The sequence below is a fragment of the Homalodisca vitripennis genome, unplaced genomic scaffold, assembly GCF_021130785.1.
Source record: "Homalodisca vitripennis isolate AUS2020 unplaced genomic scaffold, UT_GWSS_2.1 ScUCBcl_10255;HRSCAF=19048, whole genome shotgun sequence".
In the NCBI taxonomy this organism is placed as follows: Eukaryota; Metazoa; Arthropoda; class Insecta; order Hemiptera; family Cicadellidae; genus Homalodisca; species Homalodisca vitripennis.
The window spans coordinates 1-25,386 of NW_025786393.1; the positions used below are offsets into that span (position 1 = coordinate 1).

A 25,386-nucleotide genomic window follows, 5' to 3' on the forward strand; every position below is an offset into this window, starting at 1 on the left:
ACACTCCAACACAAACTTAACGCAACCTTTGGATAAGACATATTATCAAATACATTGTTTTAAAACAAAAAAAACGTCTACAATGGAAGAATTGAAAATTGTAAGGAATAATTTTAATGACACTTGCATTTTTCTGATTCAGTTCTGTCCATGTTGATGGATGCTGAAGAAGTTATTTTTTTTATGTGCCTTGATGGGTCCTTTGCATCTTCCGGCCCTCCTCCAAAGCCTCTTTAGAAGGATCCTTTTATACCAAGAGGTCCACTCAAGAGGTCCTTTAGCATCTGCAGATATATTCCTGGGGAACTTGACCTACAAACCATGCAAACATTTGTATTAAATTACTCGCTGTATTTTGTAAAAAAATAACATACATTTGTCTGAAAATATTTATTCTCACATCACATACCAATTACAAAAGTATCCATAGGTACAAAATTCTTTTAAAATACAATTGTAAAAAAATCCAAGCAATAAAAAAGCAACCACTAAAATCAACTAATGAAACCTTATCAGATTTCCTGAGTCGTTAATTATGGTGTTGCCTAAGGAAACAATATTGAAAACACACATTGGGAATAGTTATTTTTAGCTAAATATAAAACTGCCACGTAATTAGGGCAATTACCATCTTATAGGCTTGATTTGTAGATGGTGTTAGCTTACTCGTAATGTTGCCAATTCGACAAGGTTAAAACTACTGCAAGTGATGAAATCAAGAAATAAATTTAACAATGTAAATGTACAGGTGATTCACCAACATTCAAAAAGGAATAAGGAGTGAGAGAATTTTTGTTGCTCATCTTACACAAAACAAAGTGCCATAATTTCAAAATTATTATTTTTCAAAAAATCAAGAAACTATCAACATTTAATTCGTTTTCGAACTTAAATAACTTTGTAGGTCTAAACATACAAACAGTGGCTTGAAATATATCTAAAATGTTTTCTTTATTTAAAAACTTTGGATATGGTATCAAGAGAGCTGCATTTGTTACGTTGTTATTATGACATTTAAACAAACAAATTTTATGGAGTTGCTCACAAAATAAGTAAACTAGCTTACCTCTTCCATAAGTTATAAGTGTGAAGAGAAACATCATGGTCTCTGTTGTAGAAAGGCAACCGTTACACACATCATCATCTCATACATGACCACACCTACTCCCCACCAGTCTAGGCTCGTCCATAGTCATTGTCTTCTAGTACCTGTCAAACACACAAAATCAGCATAACAGGACATCCTGATCTCTGTGGTGGTCACTCTTGTTTAACCCTTGAATCAGCAGTTGATTTTCCTCTAACTGGCTGGTAATTTGCAGAACGTTTGGTAAAATTGTGTAAAAATCTTTCGTTACTATATTAAGCCTAGTTATACTTGGTATCATTTTGTTCTGAATTATCTAGACTACTATGATCCATACTAACCATAACGTAAATATCTCAAATTCTTTGTAAGTAATGTCTTATAAGTTGGTGTGTACCCAGAACGGATAGTTAAACATAAACAACAAAATTACAAGATAGCCAAAACATCATAAATTATTTTATTTTTATAAAATAGTATGTTAAAATTCATAATTGAAATAAAATGAACAGCTGAGTAACATCATGCCTTTTTTTGTTCCTTCATGTTAATGTGACATCAATGACAGTCATAAAAAAGTAGTGCGATCATTTCATTGATCAGTTCATTCCTCCGTGCATTGCAACTTAATGCTACTTTTGTTACCAACATTGTTTATACAGATACTCAGTGCTCAAGAGTATCAAGTGTGATGTTTTATACCATAATTTAATTTTTTGTATGGTAACAATTATAATGTTATTGTCTTAGCAGGAACAAACAATTTCAACAATAGAACACCAGATTTAGATTTTCGGTTTGATTTAATAAAAACAGGTAGCCCGTTAAAACCAATGTAGTTATACCTGGAATTCCACATAGATTTGATAAGTAGGGGTTCAACACCAATGATGCTATTAAAAGATCCAATATCAAAACTGATCGAATACTCATTAAGAGTCTCAAAAACTTGATAACCTCAACTTTGTCATTGTTCCAAATACTAAATATACCTTGCATGATCATACCAAACATGGCCTTGCACTTTAATGCAAGCGGTTAAAAAAATTAAACTCCTCAAACCAAATTTGTCTTGGAATTAAAATTTGTCTTGGAAAATATATCCAAAAATAATACGAGGTTACGTCATTCCACAAGCTACTGAGAGTGAACTAATTACAATTCCCCATGAGACATACGTGGATGCTGTCAAAGGCATCACTGATATACCTGGAGGAGAAGCAGAGAGTTCACCACCTCAAACTACATCAGAAGTGCTGCAGTCACATGAGGAAAGAGACAGTCCAGTGCCAGTGTTTACCACAACTATAACAAAACTTGACAACAAAACTTGTACAGATGATTTTTTAGGGACACAGGTTCCACCCACCCAGAGTTGCAACACAGAACTTAAACCTCTTCCAAAAAGTAAAACACAGACATAAAACTTTGTTAACAAATTCTACGTTCAGCATAGTCCACCCAAAATGCTCAAACTGGCAACAAATAAGTTAGATGAACTTTCTCTTCTATGTGAGGAACTTAAACAAGACATCTTCATAGTTTCGGAACACGGATTTACAAACGAAACAATAAATTTTTTCAAAAATTATTAACTTTGATCTGGCCCAATCCTTTCAGCGTCAATTTTTATAAGGGGAGGTGGAGTAGCAATTTTAGTTCGATATCGAATAAAGTCTGAGCCACTGAGGTTTAATGTAGGAATTGAATTAGATTTTGAGATGGCTGGAGTTGAGGTCTGCTTGAGTTCTCTCGGGAGAATTGCTGTAGTTGGTTTGTACAGATCACCAAATGGCCAATTTGGTGTTTTTTTCGAGAGACTTGAAGCGGCTTCTAAACTATCTCCTCAATAATTTTAAATATTTTGTTATAATGGGGGATATCAATATTAATGTTTTAAATATGAATGATAAGCAAACTCAACAGCTTAGAGACTTGCTCAAATCTTTTAGTCTTAGCTGGTCTGTGAAACTCGCCCAACTTGTGTGACAGCGACATCGAGCACTGCCATTGATAATGTCATAACAAACGTACTCAATAGTTCTGTGTCAGTGCTGAACACTGCTATATCCGACCATTACACACAGGAGGTGGTGATCCGTGGATGTTCAGTGAGCCAAGAATCCCACAACATTATTTTAAGGAGAAATGTCCATCCACATAATATAAATCTTTTAAATAAATGTCTGGCAGATGAAAATTGGATTTTTTTAGATTCTTTTTACTTCTGCAGACACAATATTCGACTCCTTCAACAGTTGTTTCATGTTCCACTTAAATGTTTGCTGTCCCCTTAAGAAAATAAAAACAAAAGGTAAAGTTCAGAAGAATTCTTGGATAACACCTGGAATTCTGATTTCTAGAAATAAATTAAAATTCTATAATGAAATATTCAGGAAACACTAATGATTATAGATTCAAATCCTTCTATAGAAATTACAAAAGAATTTATAAAAAAAGTAATAACTGCTGCAAAATCATACGAAATAAACAATAAACTAAAACAGTCAATCTAACTTTTCTAAGACAGCTTGGAACATTATAAAAAACTCAACAAAATAAAAGCATCTTCAAAATCCATTCAGCTTGATGCTGATGGGATAAAATTAACCGATCCAAATGCAATAGCTTTGGAATTTAATAAATTTTTCTCATCAGTGGCTGGTTCTCTTGATGCTGACCGTGAATTGGAACTGGATACAGTCACCACACATACCCCTGCTTCATCTATGGTTCTGGCCCCTGTGTGTGAGGACGAAGTGGGACGTATTGTAAGAAGTTTTTCAGCTTAAAACTTCCAATGACATAAATGGCATATCAATGTGGCTTATAAAACAATGTTATCAGCACATATTAAGCCCATTGACAAAAATCATAAATGTTTCTTTTCGAAACTGGCACATTCCCATCCGCACTCCAATTGGCAAAAGTCGTACCTGTTTTCCAAAAAAGGCGATCCAAAGTTAGCGGATAACTATCGACCAATTTCAATTTTACCTGTTTTTAGCAAAATTTTTTGAAAAACTGTTTCCTGGACCGACTTCTTAAATTTTCTTGACAAACACAAAATTTTGTCTGATCTACAATTTGGTTTCAGACCAGGAAGATCAACTTTTGGAGCAATCACACAACTTGTAGACTTTATTGTGGAAGGCTTTGAGACACACCAAAGAACGCTCAGTGTCTTTCTTGATCTCTCAAAAGCGTTTGATACTGTTAATCATGGTATATTGCTACACAAGCTGGAAGGCTGTGGTGTACGAGGGACAGCACACCAGTGGCTCCACTCATACTTGAGCAGTAGAAGTCAATGTGTTCAGGTCCAGAATGCAGTATCAAGTACTATTAGAATATACCAAGGAGTCCCACAGGGATCAATCTTGGGTCCTGTCCTTTTCTTGATTTTATGTGAATAATATCCATGCGTCAGCCTTATATGGGAAAATCATTCAATACGCAGATGACACGACTCTCTGTTTCCGGGCTGATTCTCTAACTACATTGGAGATTCAAACCTTCATTGATCTTAACTCCTGCATTCAAAATTTTCTGGTAAATAATCTCAAAACTAATCATGAAAAGACAAATTACATCAACTTCTGTTTACGTGGGTTGAATACTTATGAAACCCCAACAGTAATGATGGATAACATTGTTCTGGAAGAAACTGATTCTGCTAAATTTCTAGGAATACACCTAGATAAAGGGTTAACCTGGAAAGTTCACATTGAAAGTGTATGTGCTAAATTGGCAACTGGAATTTTTGTCCTTCGCAATTTATCAAAGTTTTTGTACGTCTGATGTCTTAACGATGGCTTAACTATGGATTAATATTTCCATACCTGTCGTACGGAATTTCTCTGTGGGGCAGTTGTGCCATAATCAAACTTGGAAAGAGTATTCAGACTGCAGAAAAAAAGCTGTTCGACATCATCGCAAAATTGAACAACAGAGAGTCATGTCGAAGTGCCTTCAGGTGAGCTCAACTTGCTAACTCTACCCAGCTTGTATATTTTAGAGACTTCATTTTACTGTCGATTTCAGTGTATATTGACGCAGGGCAGTGATATTACACAAAATACGAGACAAGAGCTCGGGGGCGCTTTCGAGCCCGACAGCATAGAACAGCAGCATTTGAACGCCTCCCTTCTCAAGCTGGGATCAAATTCATTTAACAATCTCCCTGAAACACTAAATTTAGAAACAAATCCAAAAAAATTTAAAACCCAATTAAAACACTACCTGGTGTCTTGTGCTTTTTTTACTCAGTTGGCGAGTTTATGGAGCACACTTGGGATTGATATTCGCGGCAGTGTTGCAATCCTGGGGGTTGATTCCCACGAATTATGAATTTTGTATGTGTATGAATGTGTGCCTGCGTGCAACTGTATGGAAAGTCGAGTGAATGGATTTAGTTTTTAAGATAAATACCGTAAAAAATTGGTATTATTGACTATTGCAATACAATGTAATATATATTGTCAACGCAATAAAATATATTCTATTCTATTCTATGTTCAAGTACTACTAAAAAAATCTATATAAAAAAACAATATATTTTCTAAAACTAGAATAAAATTAGAATGTTTGAGCTATTTTGGAATTTTTAATTTACTCACCTTACTATCTTTCCTAGGTTTATCCCCACGAATTTTTAATTTTTTACAACTGTGATTTACAAAGAAAATTTGAAGTATGTTACTCTATAACTGGTTTAAGACTCGAGGTGAGTCCTTTGTATGTGTTCCCCAGTGTCAACTCAAGTCTTTTGAACAAATATTTTTAATATTGTATTTATTCACATCTGAACACAGCTTATGATGTAATCTATGTATTACTGTACTCAGAAATATATGCTGAGTATTTTTATATAAGATACTTGAGGTTTACATACACAAACTATTTTATATCAAATTATAAAGTTTGCCAATCGACTGTCATGGCAGCACCAATGACGAACAATTCCATATAGTACGCCATTTTCTGGCTTCATTATTGAAGTTGAATATTTTTCTGAACTTTGATATTGGTACCATTGTGTTCTGTCTCTTAAGCTACAAAATAGTCACCTGTTTTCTGCTGCTGCTTTAATCATTTGAGCAATAGATTTTAATGTACAGCGTGGTTTGGCGAGTTTATATTTTGGCACAAGACTTATGTAAGAGTCTTTCAGTTTTTTAGTGTTCATGGGAAACCAATTAGATAGTGACTTTTTTTAATTTCAAACCTCAGCAATCATTCTCACTCCTGTTGCTCTAGTACAAATTTTTTTATGTTTCCTCCAATATGAACATCATTCCCGAAGCCAAACACCAAATGTTTTCTGACATTTTTGAGATAAGTTGTTAATAATTTTAAAAGAAAAAAATCATGTCTGTAATTTGCTGTCTGGCTTCCTCATATTATGGTTTTATAAATAAAACTTGCAATTAAATTTCCTGGTTACATACTTGTACAATCCTAAAAAATGTGTGTCAGACCATTATAAGCCAGCCCTGTTTCATTCAAAAAAAAGATTCATCAAAATCGGTTCAGTATTTTGAAAAAATGTATGACAAACATAAAAAAATAACATAGAAACAGATTGAAATGTATAACCTCTCCTTTTTGAAGACGGTTAAAAATCTAATCTTTATGCCAGAATTATAAACCACAACTTCCGGCCATATTCTAACTAATCTTTACAGATGTTAAAGTACCTAACTGAGTCTCAAAAGAAATAATGAAGCTGACCTCTGGGAGCTAGGTATTCTGGTGTGCCACAGAATGTCCTTGGTTGTCTGTCCCGTAGTTGATATCCTCCTTACAGAGGCCAAAGTCTGCTATCTTGATGTGTCCATCCTTGTCCAACAGGAGGTTCTCCAACTTGAGGTCTCTGTAAATGATCCCTTCCTCGTGCAGGTAACCTAGCGCTGAGATGATCTCAGCACCATAAAACCTGGAATATCAATCATAATAAAAGATCATAAAGTACAGTCTTATTCACTAAAGAACATTTTTTCAACTAATTGGCAATCATTAGGAAGAAGATAAAATAAATAGGAAATGGAAAAATACATGTGAGATAGTTGAACTTTAATTATCTTATATCTAGATAAGTCTACGTGATTGTCTTGAAGAATCCAAATGCTGACTTTTCTTAACATCGTATCTGTATGAACATTTCTGATCTCAAATTTTCTCAGCATTACTTAACCAATAATGACACTACGATAAGCAAGAGAATGAGTAATGTTTAACCACTGCTGGGGTTTGAAGTGAGCCTTCTTTAATCAACCAAGATATATTATTTAGAAGTGAATGTCCTCACCCACCTTCTCTAGTTCGATTTAATCTTGAAGTCCACATTGAGATAAACACCAGTTTTTAGGAGCAATCAGTCGGAGATGAATGAAAGAATCTTAGAATAAACATGAGAGTAAGAGAATGATATTTATTCTTTTTAGTGGTTTAATTCAAAAAACAACATAAAACTACAGTCAGGTGATGACAAGCTTCTCTGCATCGCTTGCTTGTACCATATCAAGTTGTTATCGTACTATTTTTTTTCAACACAATGAAAAAGAGGAAGAATTACAGAAAACCAGACAGTTCAACTTTAAGTCTCAATCTTTCAGCCTGCAGAACACTCATAATATGATGGTTTGAATTTATTACACGAGAAAATACAAAACATATTATCCTCCTTTATCTTGACCCATCTGTACAATCTCCCCTGATGTTTTTAAAATACTGCTCAACTCATTCATACTTATTTACTCTCAAATACCAATTGACACACAAAACTTAGCGATAAACGGAACTGAAAAAGTCTCACACAGATGAACATGGCGTTTGGACATCCTTATAGATAAACAGAAGTTTATATATCTTGATCATATTTTCATAACACTTAGGACTATTGTTTTTTAGAACTCATGTTGTTGAAAGAGTGATGAACTAATTCATCATCTAATAGATTTTAAAAGAATATCTTCTAGAACCTTGACAACCACTGGATTCTTGAAGGACATGACCTGATACAAACTGTTTCAAACGTTTGCTGCTAAACAAAATGTTAATTCTGCTGTAAAAACCTTAAAATTGCTAGTTTCCCTCAAAATGTTATTGAGGAAGAAGCATGAAGAAGGAAAAGGCCAAACAAAGAGCTCCAACAATACAAGAGTTGCAGTACACAGGTACGGAGTAACTCCATCAATGAAGTGAAGGCACATGAAAGAGCAACATGACATATAAGCTCAGAACACAAGAAACAGGGTGTGGTGGCTGTTCCCAAATGCTTCATACAACTGTATCTCGAAGTATCTATTGCCATTTAATCTCAAATCCTCCCTAACTGTCTCTTGACTCGTGCAGTCTCATCACCTCTTCATATTACTTGTAGAGCAAGAGAACATTTCACTCTCCCCACTTAAAAGTTGTCAACATTAAACTCAGTTTAATTATCTGAAACAGAATTAAAATCCACCATAGTAAAAAAAATTTGACATAAATTATATAAACAAATTTAAAATTCCACAATGTATATAACAAAATACAAACTAAACTTGTCTTACAAAAGACAAGGACATAAAGTACTGTGTGTATTTGTATATTATATAACAATAAAAAAATACAATGGAATTATTCAATAATCTTTATATACTAAGAAGTAATACACACGTGTACAACCATCAATTTTAAAACTTTGAACTGTGGATAAAAAGAGATACCAAGAAAAGACACACTTATGACCACACTGTACACACATTGACCGCTGTTTTTTGTGAAGTAGATAACTTGAATCCTTCAAGGACCAATATTTTTCAAACTATTGTGACAAAAATATGTATTATTTCATAAAAATATGGGTTGTGGCATAAAAGGCAACTGCTGAAATGGTTGTTTGGGCAGACATTTTAGAGCAAATGTATAACTTTATAATGTTGGTACTCAATGTAAACTTTTTACACCGAAAATCTTTAAAAATAAACCAAATTTTATTAGCAATATTATTAATAGGCTCAAAATTAGACTTAAATTTAATTTATGTATTATATTTAAAAAAACCTCTTCGTACTAACACTTTTAGCGTAAAAACAAAAACTAATTAATCTGTAAGAAATGATTTTTTAAATGACAATCTCATATTGAATGAAGGTTCACAGTTTTATCAAAATTGGACACAGAATTGAAAACCTCTATGATGATGATAGTATGTTTTCACACTATAGGCTTGTGAAAATATTAAAACATTACCACTTAATAGGTATGCAATAACAGTACAAATTTTCTATTGTTCTGTATTGATTGAAGTGACGGCTTGGTATAATATATTTCTAATACAAAGACTCATATATCATAATTTGTCGGTTTATGATATATTTAAAACTATTTACTAAAGCTCAGTTTAGATTTTGACTATTTGGAACACTTAATAGACACTCTTTCCTATACTTTAGGTGTCCCTTTCATAATTTTATATCTTTTTCTACCATGCCCTTGTGATAAGTAACCACAAATGCATAAGTAACGCAACAACCTTAACATTGAGGAATTACTTTACCTATTAGCTGTCACCAAGCAGATGAGTGGTTGGCAACAGACAGGAAGAAACAATGTTTTTTTTTATTCTAACTGTGTTAATTTGGACACATAAATTATCACAAAATGTACAGTTTAATGTATCCATCATGATCTTTAAGTACAGTTTTAAATAAGTTAAAACAATTCTGAAAATTTGAATAAAATTCTAAGTTCTAATTATGAACACTATAACTGGATGACCAATTCGTCTGTATAAGCCTGGCGGTCCTGTGGAGAAAACACTTAGGAAGATAGAAAATCTACACTCAGTGCTCAAGGATATAAAAGAGATGTCTTTAATTCAGTAAAGCACATAGAAGAAAATATAGCATATTTGATCAAAGAAGAAAAAAGAAAAATCAAAGAAACTATTCAATTTCATTATTTAATCTGACTGAGTTTAACCCTTTCTGGACGAAATAAGGGCACAGCCCAGCTGGCATACCATGTCATATTTTGCTGACGTATGAGATTAGTTTGGCAGGTTCTACTGGCTCTGCATAGTGAGTGCTGCTACCTCTGGGGAATAGTTTGAACTATTTGAAACAATGTTGTTGTTTTTTTTTTAATAAAATTAACTGGTTTGTTGATGAGCAAAAAAGTTCCAACTAAGAGAATTGTCTGGCGATGTAAACAAACTAGTCGAGCCACTAAGAATTGGATTCTTTGTACTTTTACTGTTGTTTTTTTCATAATACTAATTTGTTTTAGTTTTTAATCTATTGTAAATATGTGAGTAAAGTACAATTAAACAATGTAATCAGTTTTAGGCTTCGTTTTCAAGTGAATATACATAACTTTTATTACTTTGGATTGAGTTGCTAGGTTATAGTGTTGAAACAATACATGAATTATTCATTAAGTTCTATTTATTATTCTGATAATACTAATTACTATACTAGACAATGATTTACCATCCACTGACGAAGAGATGATTTGCCTGATCTAGACCTACATATCCCTAGCGATAATATATAGCGATAATAGTGATTTGTATAAAATTTTATTTTTTACAGTTTACTGAAGTATAAATAATGTTACGAAACAAAAAAATAACTAGGAATTTTTTATTTAAAAACAGCAAGAAAATATTTGTTTTAAGTATCAAATTATAAAGTAAAAATATAATGGTGTAACAAAAACAATTGTTTTATACCTACTTTTCATCTACATTTAAAGCCTAATCACAAAAAACATGCATTACCTTACATTTTTCATAATAAAAAGTGTTAGTTCACAAAGTACAACACTGTACTTTAACAGAACATTTAAAAACAACCATATGGAGACATTAGCACTTTTTAATGAGTCCTGAAAGGGTTAAACATTTCCTTTACATATATCTTATTGTCTTCATTATGGGTCCTACTATATAAAGATGCCCATTATTTCTCCTACAAAGTTAATCACACTCCAAAATGTTTTTATCCTTTTTACACGTATATTCAAAATATCATCAAGGCAAATTCGTTTTGTTTTTATTTTCATTGAAATGTTAAAAACTAATGCCTCAAAAATACAGATATTATAATTATTCGGATTGATGATAACAATTTTAAAATATCCAAAAGGTTTTTTACTGGACTGTTCACACACCAAAAACTATTTAAGCATAGGTTTGATAGGTTTTCTAGATTTCATTCAGAGATTTAATTTCTGATGACAATGTGCAACTTACCTGGTACGTTCCTCGCTGAAGACTCTCTCCCCTACTTAGATGGAAGAATAGTTTCCCCACCGTTGACATACTCCATGACAAAACAGAGTCGGTCAGCAGTCTGGAATGAATACTTGAGCGGACTGCAAACAGATCAATTTGTTTTAATTCTGAAATTATATCACACTTTAATTTGTTTAGAACTACGCAATTTCCGAAGTTAACGTTAGCTTAAGGTATAAAACAGGTTTTTAACCTGCACCTGTAGAAAATGATGTCACGAGCCTGTTTTTATTCAATATTAACACAATTTCCTGAACAATATTAGTTTCAAGCTAAATGTTTGAGGGATACTGATTAGGGCTGGCTTCAGGAGTTTAGGATTTAAAGAAAATGAGATGTCTATTAATTCCTTTTTCCTAGAAATCTACAGAGTTATTTCTCTTCTGTGGTCCTGACAGGGGCAGGATCAAAATGCAATAAGACACAAGGAAATGTGTATTAAAAATAACATTTACCCTGTAATATCTACAACTAAATTCTGTTTTTTAGGCGTGGGTGTGTACGTGAACGTGAATGTGTGTGTGTACGTATATATTTTTTAGTGATAAGCTGATTCCAAAACAAACTAAATTCAGATTCCTACACCAGAATTGTGGTCTCGATTCAGAATTCAATTTAGATTCCTGTGTTATTTGTTACAAAGAAATAAGGAATACAACCTGACCTGAACAACAAACTGGATTACCTTTTTTACTAGGAATGATCTAATAATAAGAATTCTATACCAATTCTGTTATAAGTATATAAAGACATAATCTTCTTTATAGCTCTGTCCAAAAAAAACCTTGAGGCAGACTTTTGGCAATGCACGAACATGCATAGGCTATATTTACACTAACTAAAGCAAAATATTATTGGCTATATTTTGTTGATTTGGTTTAATTTATTTTTACAGTTTTTTCAACCACAAAAGTACAATAAAAAATATATTTTTAGCAATTAGTAAACTTCTGTACTCCCGATCAGTTACTGTTAGTAAATATACACAGCAGCATCGTGATGATGCATGAATATTACATAGCAAAATAACTAACTGCAATCAAAACATTAAAAAAAGTACAATTAAATACGTTTTTGCAATAGCAACTTGCACAATACCGATCTGCTGTCATTTGCGAATAAACGTAAAGGACTCGCAATGATGTGGGAGTGAAAACGTAAAAAATACTATATGCCAAGCAAAAATATTATTTATAAAAAGTACAATAATCTGTCAATTAAGATATCTATTTTCAGTTTTAGAAACAAAATAAAGCAATAACACATTTTAGCTATATGCAATTTGTTTGTGTACTGCCTAACAAGCAATAATTAATAATGCTATGGGTTTTCTGCAGATTTCGATTGTGAAGTCCCGTTGATCAATTCCTTGAAACCGAATTTTTATTGAATATTTAGGGATGTGAATTTTGACATGTCACTACTTCTACCAAAGGACGTTAAAATATCCTTCTTCATTATATTTTCAACAATAAGAAGAAGGAAATTCAGTGACAAACAAAATTTATTTAAGAAATTCTAGAGGTATTTTTAAAATTCCCTGATTTTTCCATGGAATTAGTAAAATTTCCTGAGAAATCTTCCCAGTTTTACTTGAGCATAGGAATACTGCCTTTCTTTCTTATCTTTCTCATTGGTTTTTCAATTTTATTTTGACCTTTTTTATTTATTCAACAGCAAAATAAAATAAAAAAAAAAGTAATAAAAAACTGTTGTATATACAAAAAAATTAAGTGGGTACCTTAGTAAAAACCAATAAAAACTCCTACAAACTATATAGTCCAGAGTGCACATTTCAAAACAAAATTTGCCATTCTTCCAAAAAAACACCTCTGTTAGGTCTGAAAAAAATGGTCAACATAAAATAGGAATTCTGGGACCAAAAGTGCACTTGCAAACCTGTGACTCCAGGGCAATAAATTCCCTTTATTTCACTGTGTTAGTGGCTCAGTGGCTCAGGACCGATAAAGCTCTTTAGCTAAGCTCATGAGGCCATATTTATCCTGTAGATCATTTTGGTTTCTGAACTGTAATAACAGTGATCTACAAAGTCAAAATGTTTGTTACTCTTAGAGCGTTTAAATAAAAACTAATATTTTTTTATGACTGGAGAAGGATCTTAAGAGTATATGTAGATCAACTTATAGTGTACTAACTATTAACTGAAAATATCTAACTAACTGCAGTATAGGATGTTAACCTTTAGAACGGTAAACAATGATTTGTTGTGGCTGGAGAAGAATCTTATAACTATATGTAGATCACTTATAACAGTTTACCAAGGGTTAATATTATATAGTGGATTGAAATAAAAAACCATATTATAGTTACATTTAGATATTAAAGACTTACAATGAGGAAAGGATGATTTTGTTGTTCGAAGTATACTCGGTTTTCCGTTAATGTATGCGCTACTTCATCTTTTTGGATGATGACTTCTTTCTTTAATATTTTTATCGCATATAATCTTTCCTGTTGCTTTCTCTCTACAGAGAATGACTTTTCCCAAATGTTCCTTTGCCAAGGAACCTTTAAGAATTCAAAGTTCTCTAGTGTCTGCAACAAGAACATTTTGATGAAACTTGGATAATACAATACAAAAATAGTGATCAATATTAGGCATTACAATAAAAACAACAAAGCATTATGAAACCATTTTATATTTACATATCACTTTTCTGTTTGGTTCCTTACAAAGTTATTTTGCAATAATTAATTAAAATGTGTCCATATTAAGCTGTTTTTTGTTCCAATTGAGATTATTGAAAAGTGAATGAATTTTGACGGTGTCAAGTAATACGTTACTCAGACCTTGACCCAAGTGAACTTTCCTTGTTTACGCGGTAATTTCTAAGGAAGTGTTGTATAGTAATTCCTATCAGTGAATCAGTGTCCACACTCAATAACCATTGACCAGAACTTTTATCTAAGCTTGAGATAAGCGAACCACAATTCTAGTACTTCTATTTTACAACCTATGTTTCCAGATAGTAACGATTTTTATAAGGATACTGAATTAACTTCGTACTGATCTTTATAATGTTAATGGTACCATCTGATTTGTAATTCTTACAAAATAACACAAATGAAATCCTCAATTTACATCAAATTAAATCCGAGTTAGTTCAGATTGACACTAGAATGACGGTCCTGGTCTATAGTCTACAGAGGTAGTCTAGTGATTAGGACAAACTGAGTTGAATCAGAATAGCACACAGTTTTTTGTAAAAAGATATTGAAAATTGATTGATCTAACTACATAATTGGTGTAATAGTTAAAAACATTAATATCATCTAACATACCCAGATAAATTCTATGAATAGTAAAAATAACAGATGAATACTGTCAGTACTTAATTTATGTTCAGGGGATGTAATAATAGCTAGTCAGCTTTCCAATAATTTCTATTTTCCAAATTGGTTTGTGGAAGTGAGAACTATTATTCATGTTCCATGACTCTATATCTGCAATTTTGTCCAAAACAAACTGAAACTTGTGATAAACTATTATCTTAGGGTTTAGTTTTATTTAAATTTAAATCAAGCATTAAGAAATGTTTAACATATCTATATATTTAATCTATACTATTACGAATAGTATACTACATAATTAGGTATAGGGCTATATTTATATAAATTTCCAATAATGTAGGTAATGTTTTATTTCACTATTCATATGTATATAGCTTCTGTAGTCTTTAGTATATATAAGTAATAATAATTTGTTTTATTAACCATTTGCTCTTGTAAATAATATTAAGCATAGCAGTTGTGTGCAGTGAAAAGTTTCTGTTTGAAACCATATCTAGTGATTAGTGTTTAGACGCCACGGAGAGCAGCCAGGCTGATAAACAACTTGTACTGTCTTTCTGGACTCAGATAACAATCATGTTTTTGTATTGTTGTTGTCCACTGACCACATTACTTGTAGAAGTGGTCAGTTAATTCCAAGTCAGTCTTATGTTTTTGTACAATGTTACTATTATGATGGAATAAATTCATTTATCATTTATCATTTATTATTTAGTAAGAGAGAATTTATTTTTATGTGTTGGGCTTAAAATTTTTGATCACTAGATAATTTGGAATACATTTTCAGTTTTTTAACACTCAATAACAGTATTATAATAATATTACCAAAGTAACATATATATTTTACTTTTGTACCCAAAGTGTAACACTGATTCACTTATACTCTTTTTATAGACATTTTTATAGTTATAAGAAACAGGTTTTATTATTAATTTTATTGTGTTATAAAAACTAATTATAATATATACACAATGTTTGAATGGTTAAATCTAATTTAGTTGGAGTTAACCTTAAATTGAAGTTTACTTATTTATATTTTATATAACAACTTTTAAATATTAATTTGATTTGTTACAAAAATGATAAAAAATCATTATTATGTTCAACATTCACATAGAAGCGGTTTTTCTTATTTTCTGGCTGATAATGAAGTTTTTTTGTTGAACAGAAAAAACTCCGGAAGAACTATGGGTCCCATAGTTTTATGTGATTGATGATTTTTAATAAATTACATTGTGCAATCTGTATTTTACGGGCTCTGCTTTAACTACTCTGTAAAGTTTATTAGGATGTTAAATACACACAATTCATTTGATGTATTTGAATCAGATTATTGACAAATCAGAAGCTGTTGAATTTTTTTTCAAAATCCCACTATGAAAAAATACACCTTAAAGTGTATTATGTTAAAATAAACTATATCTGTACATAATAATCTAAGGACAGTTTATTAAATTAAAATAACAAATTGTAAACACATTTTCTTTAAATTTTTTGTAATAAAAGCGTGTAAATTAATTAATTTACTCTTTAACCCTTTGAGTGCGTTATACATCCCACAACTGGTGACACTGACAGTGTAAAAAAGTTAATAAAGTGCCAATTTTAAATGACACCAATGAATCGTTTTTTATTAAATTGAAATATTTAATATTGTATTGTTCGGGTATTTTTAACTGTATGATTGTATTCAATATGATCAAAATATAGATATACAGAAAGTTTGTGTTGTATTTTCCTTTTTTTTTTTTAATTTCAATATTTTCTTCAACACAGCATATAGTGATCGGAACTTGGCATGATTTAAAACGTGCTAATAAATATGCAAATATGCATTAAAAAAGTAGTTGTTTAATTGGTTGTTACCAAGTAATAAAACACTTTTTTAGGATAATTGTTTATACTGTACTTCTTCAAACTGTATAACATCGCTCTAAGGAAATATTTATCATGAAGTATTACAAAAAATATGTAAAGAAATATTGGAGATAACTAAATAAGTTTATAAATAGAAAACAAACATGTATATATATCTTTTTTTTTAATAGGCCAAGCAGTGCTGAAGGCAGTAGTAGTTGGCCCTTTTTGTTGTTTCAGGCACTACTATATTTGTATTTATATCTCAGAAAAGGAAGAAAGGAAGGAAGAAGAATTTACAGTGGTTGGGGGCATGTGAAGAGGGATGGGAGATAATAGAATGCCTAGAATAACACTGGAGAAGGAGGAAAGAGATGAAGAAGACCAAGAGGAAGACCGAGAGGAAGATGGGAAGACCAAGTGTGTGGAAAGACATAGAGAGAAGGGGACTACAGAAAATACAGGTGGAGGAAGAGGAGACCTGTGTGATGTTCGTGGCCGGTGGTAATAATACTGGGTAATAAAATTACACCGATTCAGGAAAACTATTGTACTACATCTTGGTCGGGGAGGACCACGGGTTCTACGGACCGTGGGTAAAAACTGGACTGGGCAGAAACACTCGCTGCTGGAACGGTAAGGAACGTTGGCGGGGAGAAGTGGGGCGTGACCTCAGTAGCCAATAGGATTTATTCAAACAGTATGGTCTCATATTACGTCACATACATATAACCGGCCAACGGCCAGATCGATAATCAACATTCTATCTTAACAAATATATTTTAGATAGCTGACTATTTATATTAGATTCAGATATGTACACCACATTTCCTCCCTTCCAAAGTTGAAAAACACTGCAAAATAACACACTACATTGTTTAACAAAAAAAACATTGTTGAAATTCAATTAACACATTAATACAGTAACATCAATAAATTTTCCTTAAACTACAATAAAGCAAAATGGTATGAACGCTTTGGTTATCACAACTAAAACAAATAAAACAATATAATGAAACAAACTAAAATAGAACAAAACAATATAATTTACAAGTTCAGCCTATCCACGGGATTTCTAATCCGCACAGGATAGCGTCTATCATTGTTGTTGTTTGGGAACAGCTGGCGCGGGCATGACAGCTGCCGTCGCAGCCGGTGACGTGGTTGCCACGATCAGCTTGTTTGTTTACCGTTAGAACGGCACGACACTGAGAGGGGAGGAGAGCGAGCCACACGGACGGCGCTCGGCGGAGAGTGGGGACTCAACTGCTATTGGCTCTCGCCCCACCACCGGTGTCATGACCGGGGAGAAAGAGGAACTGTCATCGAAAGCGTCAGCTGATTCTACCTGTTTGTTTACATCAGCTGGCTCTCCCTGCACGGCTACAATCTGATCAATATGCCCGTCTGAACACAATGCCAGACGTCAATTCAACTTCGTATATAACATTGCCTGATCTGCTTAATTACCGTGGCACCAACCATTTGTCACGGGTGCGATAGTCCCTAACAATTACATTTTGACCAGGATAAAAATAGTCTAACTTTAGTTCCAGAGAAATACTCCTTTTTGCTTGTCTTGTATTTTACTAACTGTCATTGGACAGGTTTAGGCCTTAATAAAATCTAAACCTAGTCCTTAATTGCCTATTAAACATCAACTTTGCTGGGGTCTCATTGGTGGTAGCATGAACAGCATTTCGATAATCAAACAATATTCTACTTAAAGCTATATTTACATCTTTCTTATCACGTAAAAGCACATTTGATCTTATTCTTAGCATATTTGACAAGAGTTCTCTGCCAAAACCGTTACTCATGGGATGGTATGGAGGACTCAAAGTATGTCTGATACCATTGTTTGACATAAAATTATGAAATTCGAATGAGGAAATGGTGGACCATTGTCACTGTGGACAGTCTCTGGCAGACCAAACCTACTGAACAAATCTCTTAAATTGATTTATGGCTACATTGGCTGAAGTGGAAGCTACAGGAAACACTTCCAGCCACTTGCTGTGCGCATCAACAATTAGTAGATACATTTTTCCATTAATCGGACCTAAAATAATCCATGTGAAGCCTTTGCCATGGACTTGAAGGATAATGCCAACGTATGCAGCTGACACTTGCTAGGGTTATTTATTTCTCTCCATTAAACAGGAAAAAAACAATTATTTTGCCAAGGACACAATTTGATCATCAATATTAGGCCACCCAAACATAAACTACGAGCTTATCGATTTCCATTTTGACTATACCCATGTGGGATGAGTGAAGCTCGTCCAGCACATATTTTCCTCATTTTGCTAGGCACGACTACTTTGTAACCACCCCAAACCAATATATTATTTACTATAGACAATCTCCTCCTCCTTGCAAAATATGGCAACAACTCCTTGTCATCCCCAGGGATGCTATTGGGCCACCCGTTGCCTTACATAACCAATAACTTTTGCATAAAAATTGATCTATTTAAAATTAATAATAAGCGTTTCCTTATTCCGCTTGTATACATTTTCAAAAGTTAAAGGCACAGAGCTTTCCAAAAGACAATGCAAATAACTGCCCTTTCCAGTGGTCCATCGTCGCTCACTTCCGGCTCTTTCATTGTCAATGGTAGCCTGCTGAACGCGTCGGCATTAACCGTGATCAGCTGATTTTTATATACTCTATATTAAACTTGTACCCTGACAAAAATAAAAACTATAGCGCTGCAATCTGCTGGCGCTAAACACTGACAAACCCTTATGAGGACCAAATATTGATAGAAGCGGTTTGTGGTCCGTACATAAAAGTAAATTCTCTACAGGATTCCCACTCAATCTAAATACTCCAAATTCAACGGCTAATTCACGGTTTTCACGGTTTAAAAAAATTAAAATTCAAGGTCGGAAAGTTTTCATAAAACAAACGTTACCGGGTAACAAAAACAAAATCGTAGTTGGAGAGGGGCGAAGTTGAGACGTAAACACTACAGACGCGGCGAGGTAGCTGAGCGGTTATAAAATACAATATAAAAACTTCTTTCCCATTTGACTAACGATGTCATTGGTCGTGCAGGAATTGACGGAAATCGTCTAAAGAACGAAATAACAATAGGCATTCGGTTTACGACGCAAGCAATGAGCGGCGAGCGCGCCCGATTTTATGTGCGATTTGCTACATAATGAATATAACAAGGCATATTATTTTTTACAAAACATCATCATAACAGTCATCAAAAGCAATGGACAAAGACAAATTTCAATATAATTAGCATGCACATAGCTCATAATTTTTCTTTAACTTACAAGTTTTGTTGAAATCTGAAGAGAAACTTTTGTTGACACAGGTTAGACAAGATGCAGGGTGACAGGATTCGTACGTTGGCTAAGGCTAACTCGTTTGAGTCCATGAAGTACACTTGCGTGATTATTAAATTATTTTCTTGTTTAAACACATTTATTATTATTATTTCGATCGATTTCTTCCACAGGAAAATTTTTCACATAATCACACAGGTTTCACATTTTAATTATTACATAAGAAAAGGCAATTTTATTGAAATTAAAAAATAAAATAACATATAAACGTTAAATGTATAAAAATTATATTACAACTTGTTATAAGAAAAGTTATTTGGTACCAGTTTATACAAAAAACAATTATATTTTTTTAAACATATAAATAAAAGAAATTGATAAACAATGTCTAGAATAAAAGTGAATTACGATTTGCACTTTTTGCTAAGTTCCTGTATCTTATCGTCCGTCACATTATTATACTATTTATTTACGCAAGAACCCTAAATTAATTCAATTTATTGTCCACCATAAATTAAAATTTTTTTATAATTATTACATTGTGTTAACAGTCATTACACACAACGATATAGATATCGTACTGAATAGCATTTTTCTCATTAATATTTAAATAAAATAAGGGATTTAATAGAATGAAATTAAGTTAAAATGTAATTTAAATTCCTTACATTAGATTTAAGGATTTGTATACTTTTTTTATTTTATGAAAACAATAATAGACTATATCTGATACAATAAAACTCCAATACGAAAAGTGTTTACATTAAACGACAATCTATCAAGTAATTAAATTGTGTTATTAATCTCGCGTTCAATCAGAGAATGCCTTTGTTTTACAGCCGCGTAGCGTAGCCAAGGCCCGGAACCTGGCGACAGACAAAGACAGGCCTCAACGTGATTTGAGCCGGAAGCGTCATCTTCCCACCGGCCCTTCCTTTTTCCTCATTTGTTTATAAACCATAATATCAGTAAAATCGCTCAGGATAGCAGCACCTGTCAAACTTCGTGGTCTATCCCCTACATTGCGTGCTACTTTTTTACTTTTGCAATAGCGAAGGTAAACTTTCCCATATGATCGTCTGACGACGACCCGTGTTGATTTTATTTATTCAAAAGTTGTAGAGATTTTCACGGTATGTAAACAAAATTCACGGCTTATTTAAGGTTTTTTTCACGGTGAACGAAATTCACGGCTTATTCCCGGTTTCACGGTTTTCACGGTCGGGTGGGACCCTGCTCTACCATACAGATAATTGGTTAAATTTCTTCACGCCCCAGGACAATTTGCTAGAGCCTCTCGATCGATCTGGGAGTAAGTTCTTTTCAGCATTAGTTAGCGTTCATAGACTGGTATGCTAATGGTTTTTCAATACCTTCTGGTGTGACAACACTCAGGACCGCACCTAGTCCAAAAGAACTCGCGTCTACCGCCAGCTTCAACGGAAGTTTGCCGTCATAGTGCGCTAAAATAGTCTCACTACTTAGCAGTTCTTTTACTCTATCAAATGCCTGAAAACATTGCCTGTTGAAATCAAATGGAACGTCTTTTCTTTAACAAATTGTACAATGGGCTTAAAATGCTTGACAAATTTGGAAGAAATTTAGAATTAATAGTTAATTAGCCAATTAAGCGATTTAATTTCTGTGACATTCTTTGGGATAGGTGCGTTTCTTGATTGCTTCTACTTTTCTTGGGATCGTATGTGGCAAACCGTGTTTGTCAATGACAAACCCCAAATACTCTACTTGGTTAGCAAAGAAAGTACATTTACTCTTTTTGACAGTTAAAAGCCTTTCTCATTTCAACCTCTTACACACTTCTCTTAACTTCTCATAATGAGCTTTATCATTTTCAGCGGTTATTAAGAATATCATCTAAAAATACTGCAAATTTGATCTATACCCTGGAGAGTCTGCTCTATTTTCTTTTGAAAAATAGCACTTGCTGACGTTATGCCAAAAGGAACACGGGAATACACAAAATAAACCTTTGTGTGTACTTATGGTACACAGTTTCTGAGACTCTGGATCTAACTCTAATTGGGTATATGCTTGACACAAATCGATCTTACTAAACTTCTCGCCCTTTTGCAGGTTTGCGAACAAACTCCATCTATTCTTGGTAACGGAAAAATTTTTCTACTTCTAAACAAGGGTTCAAGGTTACTTTAAAGTCACCGCAAATCCTGACTGAACCACATTTCTTTAATACAGGAACTATGGGGTACCCCAATCTGAGCTACTTACAGGTATTAACACTTTCTCATCTACTAGCCTAGCTAGTTCGTTTTCAACCTTGGCTTTCAGGGAAAAAGGTATTGACCTAGGTTTGAAATATTTAGGAACCGTGTTTTCTTTTACTGTTAACTTTACAGGCTCGCCTTTAAAAACAACCTATCTCGTCACTGAATACCTTAGGAAATTCTTTGAACAACTTGTTCTTAAGTTCAAGACAAAACTATCGGCATCGGTTCTACTTATCTCAAATAACCTGTCATTATTTTTAAACGAAATTTCAACCCCTAAAGCACTTAACCATTCCCTACCTATAAGTGGATTAGCACCGGACTTGATGACATACAAGTCCATTACTTTGTTTACTTTGTTATAATTAACTTCAAACTTTGATCTTGCCTACAGGTGTGATAGGTTGATCGGTATAAGAGCTGAGTGTCAACTCACTAGGTTCTAATTTACACATCTGGAAATGAGAATTGTAATATTCCTCACTGCAAAACACTCACAGAAGCCCCTGTATCAACCTCAAACGTTAAGCTTTTACCATTAACAATTAAATCAAGCTGAATTGGGTCTACCTTGACTCTGTCAGTTACCTTTTCATTCATTCTAAATAAATTGGCTACATCATCCACAAATTGCTCAGTGTCCCCTGACACCTGATTACTGTCATCAACACCTTCTAGGTAGTTATGTTTGCGATAATTTTTGGGAATTCCCAGTTGCTTTTACTATCCTCTAAAATTAGTCTTATCTCTATTTACATTTGTACCTTGCCGACAGCTAACTTAGAACGACACACTTTTGCTATGTGGTTTTGTTTACCACAGAAATGACACTTCACACCTAATAACCTGCACTGTGAACGGAAAATGCCCTGTGAGGCCACAACATAAACATTGCGCACTGCCACTGCCACCTGGCGGAGATCGCCGCTGCCATCCAGAAGGCCCTGGTGACGTGCCGCCGCTGACCTTGGCTGTTCCCCCTGCTCCCTTCCAGGCCGCTCCAGCGTTGTCGCTCCGTGCTGTCTGGGAATGCGTCTGGGAATGCGGTTGCGCCATTTCCGAATCTCCCCCTCCTGGCCACCACGCTGCTCAACTGATAGATCCGCTCGGGTCTTCCGACTGATAGAGCTGCCGCCGATTTTTCTGCTTGCTCCATTGAAAGCACTATTTTGGTCGCTTGCTCGAACGTTAACGATGCTTCCGATAAAAGTTTTTGTTTGGCACTTTCACTTCTGATGCCACTCACCAGTCTGTCTCTCAAGTAATCATTTAGCGACGCGCCAAAGTCACAATGGGTTGTCATTTTTTTCAAATTTGCAATATACTCGGCAACCGACTCGCCTTCCAACTGTACTCGCTTACTAAAACGATATCGCTCCGCGATGAAGCTAGGTGTCGGGAATAAAATGTTTTTTGCACAAGTTGCACCAGTTCATTAAATTGTCTTTTCGACGGTTTATTAGGAGTGCACAGGTCTCTCAACAAAACTATTACGTTTTTACTCCTATACAGTTAAAAGCGTACTGACCTTTTACCCGACGTCAATGCTATTACAGTCCACATTTACAGCTCAAAACGTTCAATGTATGACGCCCAGGTTTCAACTGACCCGTCATATTCCCCGATAACGCCTATTTGCGCCATTTGTATTAGTTACAGGAAACGGTAGTTCGTCTAGTTGTACTTGCCACATCAACTCGTAGCTAAAAATAATTTGGTTGCACACTACACTTCCTCCCACACTAATTGGTTTGAAACTAAAGAAAATTCGTACTGTTAATCTTCGTGATGTTCACTCGCCATTTTGTGATGTTCACTCGATCAAAACTGTCCTCGTGTTGTTCGCGCACGTGGTGTTCACTGTTGATGTCCAGCGGCGATGTACACTCGGAATTTCGCACTAATACTAATTTCCACAAATCCTCGTCGCCATTTGTGATGTTCGTGGCCGGTGGTAATAATACTGGGTAATAAAATTACACACGATTCAGGAAAACTATTGTACTACATCTTGGTCGGGAGGACACGGGTTCTACGGACCGTGGGTAAAACTGGACTGGGCAGAACACTCGCTGCTGGAACGGTAAGGAACGTTGGCGGGGAGAAGTGGCGTGACCTCAGTAGCCAATAGGATTTATTCAAACAGTATGGTCTCATATTACGTCACATACATATAACCGCCAACGGCCTAGATCGATAATCAACATTCCTATCTTAACAAATATATTTTAGATAGCTGACTATTTATATTAGATTCAGATATGTACACCACAACCTGGAATGACAGACAAAAGTGAAGGAGGCTGTGTACGACGAACCGTGATAACGGAAATGTCTGATGATGATGATGATGATCTCAGAAAAATGTGTGTGTGTGTGTGTGTTATGTATATATATACATGTATATATATATATATGTATATATATATATATATATATATATAATATATATATATATATATAATATATATATATAGTTATATATATAATGAATAAATTTGATTTGAATTTCTTTGGTGGTCTTAGATAGCATAATAACCCGTTTGAGTGCCAACGGCAGAGTAATCCGCCGTCCGCAATTTGTTTTTTGTTTGTTATTAAAATGATATTTACCACTATTGATACTTATATCGTAATATTCTGTATTTCATTGTCTTCAATAAAAAAAATGTTATAGCGTATACATGTACGCATAACGTCGACAGGTTAATGTTTTCAAGGAAAAGATCCTCTTACATCTGCCGAAAGTGGTAAAAGGGCAGTACACACATTGGTACTTTGGGATTATACCGACCACACCCAGACATGAATCATTATTTGATATTTTGCTTCTACTGATTACTAGATTAGCTTAGAACGATATTTCGTCAATATAAAACAGGAATTGTCTTATCGCAAACCCCTCCCCATCCACAGACAGAGGTCAAAGTCAAGCGGTCTAGTAAATAACGTGATTACAGAGTCTCGCCACCCATTCAGCTGGTGCGTTCTCTTTGTTGTACTTCAGTGTTTTACCCCTACATTTCTCCAAACACAAAAATTCAACAAAAACAAACATTACCAAACAAAAACTAAACTCTTTATTTGAAAAAAACACACAAAAACTTGTTTTTATTCTTTGATCACACTCCACCACCAAATATGCGAGTGCCTCCTGCCAGAAGGTACTACCAAAGCCCGCGCTGATGTCAACGAAAGAAAAACATCCCTCGAGATAGTACCTATCAGTAAAATATCAAATTCTAGAGGGGCTGATCAGAAATATAAATTGGAATTGTAATGGAAAGGCAATTA

At 33.9% G+C, this 25,386-nt stretch overlaps 1 pseudogene; it reads right to left on the reverse strand.

Moving 5' to 3' along the window:
• Positions 1 to 127: 127 nt before the first annotated feature.
• Positions 128 to 23,708, reverse strand: LOC124374817 (annotated as a pseudogene).
• Positions 23,709 to 25,386: the final 1,678 nt, after the last annotated feature.